A 3,135-nucleotide genomic window follows, 5' to 3' on the forward strand; every position below is an offset into this window, starting at 1 on the left:
TGGTGGGGGGGATTTTATGTGTGAATTCTTTGCCCCTCGATCAACAATAGAAGGCCACTCATCTAGCTGAATAGTTGAGTAGACTGAGCATAAAGCCAAGTAATGCGATGCTTGCGGTGGAGGGGGTCTTCAAACTTGAAATTTTATTTCTTGATATCAAAGACATTTTAGGATCCCACGTTGAGACCCAACGGACCGGGTCTCTAGCTCGTCGTAGACGGGTAAAGTTACTTGTTTATGCAAAAGAGAGAGAGAGAGAGAGAGAGAGAGAGAGAGAGAGAGGCCCCTAGACGGGTCAAGCTACTCGTGGTAGACGAATAGACAGGTCGTAGACGAATAGACGGGTAGCTGGGAAAAATTTAAAGATGCCACTGGTGATGGGAAATTGCCCCTGGAACCAGATTACCTACTGTTAGGAAGAAGAATGCGAGGTCAGTATCGCCCAATGCAACCATTCCAAGATTTCCCCGAAATAATTTGGGCAGGTAACAAACTCAAATAGGCCACCCTCGGGAATCTGGTAGGATTTGGTAGGATCGATCTGCGGAAATTTTCCGTAGAGAAACCAAGGCGGAGCCGGGCCATATATTGACGCCCATGCCAACCACGAGCGAGATTGGATGTAGGAGTTGTGAACGTTGAAAGCGAAGGAGGCGAGGAAGAAGACGGAGAGGGGGACGGAGAGAGGAGAGGAGGGGTGGATACGGAGGAGGAGGTGGCGGCCATACGAGGCAGTGTGCTTGGAGAGGTTGAGTAAGAAGAGCAACGAGAAAAGGAAGGCAGAGTAGACGGCAATTGAGAAGAGCAGAGTGTCGTCCATTGAAGGCTTTTGGCAGTTGGAGCTTTGTTTGCAGGACGAGGACTCTCTTCCTTCGAGGCTTTGACCCATTTTATGTCCCCATAACATTGATAAATTTATAAGCCCCCCCTTCCCTTTTCTTATTCCCCCTTTTGGCATTGCCAACCATACACTTTCTTCTTGCCCTCCTCTCCCCTTCCAAAGAGTAACATACAACACTTGAACTTATTAGGAGTGCCTCCTCCTTGAGAGGTAGTGCTAAGGTAATTTCTCCATGTAATGATTTACATAATTAATTGAGTTGTGGTGCTTTTTATAGAGATCACTTTACAAAGCTTTTACCTTTACACTAAAACCACCTCTTAATTGCCCAAAGCACTTAAAAACTCATTTACTTCGTCATTGTATCCAAAAGTGTTCCTTACTTACCACTATAAGTGGCCACGTGCGCTTGTGCACTCTTGTTTACAATGTAGAAAAGAAAACAAATTTTAATTTTGGGCTTCTAGTGAATCCATTTCAAAAAATAACTAGGTTTTATTCTAAAAATAACGACTTAGTCTCTTTATGTGCCATAATAACACTAAGAGGCTACCTAATTTATAGGCTCATTTACATAGATCCTTGCCATCCTAGACTACACTACATTAGATTCTTCAAATGAAATAAAAGCTCGCTCTCAAATCCTTTCATGAAAGCATTTATCTATAACTCGTTTGAGTGCTTTATGGTACCTAAACAATACATGCAAGAATTCATTTTTTGGATGAAACAAGAATCCTAGCATTTATCTATGACTAGTTTGAGTGCTTCATGGGACCTAAACAATACACGCAAGAATCCATTTTTAAGAATGAAACATCTTGCAATTTTATGAAGAATGTTAATCAGGACTCATACGGCAACATAATTCATGTGTATCATTCGTTGCGCCAATCATTGTATAGTCTTTGCTTCAACAGCAAATAAATTTTGCACTTACAAGACAATACCCAATGATTGTGTAGAATCGCTTTACTTTGCATCCATCCGATATACTACTATGTGATTCTCTTTGAAATTTTCTTCCTTTATCAATCCCAATCCGCCACCACATCACTTAAATGAGAATAAGAGGAGAGAGATGATGATGATGATGGTGAGCAATTTTAACACCTTGGCGCAAACCAAAGATCTTATAAGATCTATCCATTAGGGTTTGAACCCATGCATATACTTTTATTTTTTCCTATCGTAATTGTGGGGTAAGGGGGGCGAGGGGTTAAAACAATAGACAAAAAGCTGGCATATCATCTTCCAACCTTCTTGAAGATGGATTCAAAATCCAAAAAGGTAACACCATTAACACAGAAATTGAAGTTTTAAAGCTTTAATTCCCTTTGCACATGGATGTGTGGTTTGCATTCGAGCAAACAAGTCCTTTTTTTGAATGCGCCTCACAATGTCTCGAGAATGCCCATCATGACACCATTGATATCTTTGAAGAAGCTCAAACAATACCATACTTATAGCATAAAATCATTGGAAAGCAAGAAGTGTAGTTATAACCTTTCAAGGGTATATATTTGTAGAAACTAATAGTGACACCTCATTAATACAAGCATTTCAATGAGATTCATGAGCATAATTATTAGTTAACTATCCAATGCGCAACTTTCCTTCAAATTCATGCGCAGCCCTCCTTCAAATTCACACCATGTACACCTTGTGATTAAATGAAAAGCAAGAATCCCTTGTATAAAAACATATATCTATTGATGGGGATCTCATTGAAATGTATATGATACCTATAAAATAGAAGGCTTTGTAAGTACAAAATTGAAAACTCTTACCATGGAGTTTTTTTACAAAACTAATACTTCTTCTAATATGCAAAGTCAGATCTACCCTTTAAAGAGTATATATCCAAGTCTATCATAGGAAGATACTAAACAAAAGCTTTAATGGGTATCCATGCTAAGTTATATCTTTCATGATTTCACCCTACCATCCAAGAGTAGAAAGAAAACATTGTTTCTCAAAGCACCATGTGGCCTCCTTTTACCTTCCAAGTTGTGATTCCATATAGAAGAGACATGTACATGCTAAGTATGTTTACTTTGATGGATTCAAATTCTCTCATTTTATATCTATTCCTTAGCCATTTTGTCCTCTTTTTTTTATTTCTATTTTTAGAGATTATGCAATGCAAGTGTTAGAAAATGCATAGCATAAAATAAAAGAAATAAAAAGGCATAGGTAGGCAAACAGAAGATTTTGCAATGCAAATTTTATAAAATTATAAGGAGTAAAAGGGCATAGACTAGCAAACAAAAGGGAGTGTTTGTGTAGAATGC

At 38.6% G+C, this 3,135-nt stretch overlaps 1 pseudogene; it reads right to left on the reverse strand.

The window, feature by feature from the left end:
- The window catches only part of LOC147885294 (steroid 5-alpha-reductase DET2-like), a 4,171-nt pseudogene extending 3,351 nt beyond the window's left edge, over positions 1-820 (reverse strand).
- Between the last annotated feature and the right edge of the window lie 2,315 nt (positions 821-3,135).

The sequence above is a fragment of the Dipteris shenzhenensis genome, chromosome 25 (assembly GCF_047967505.1).
Source record: "Dipteris shenzhenensis isolate YYH24624 ecotype China chromosome 25, Dip_SZ_1.0, whole genome shotgun sequence".
Lineage (NCBI taxonomy): Eukaryota > Viridiplantae > Streptophyta > Polypodiopsida > Gleicheniales > Dipteridaceae > Dipteris > Dipteris shenzhenensis.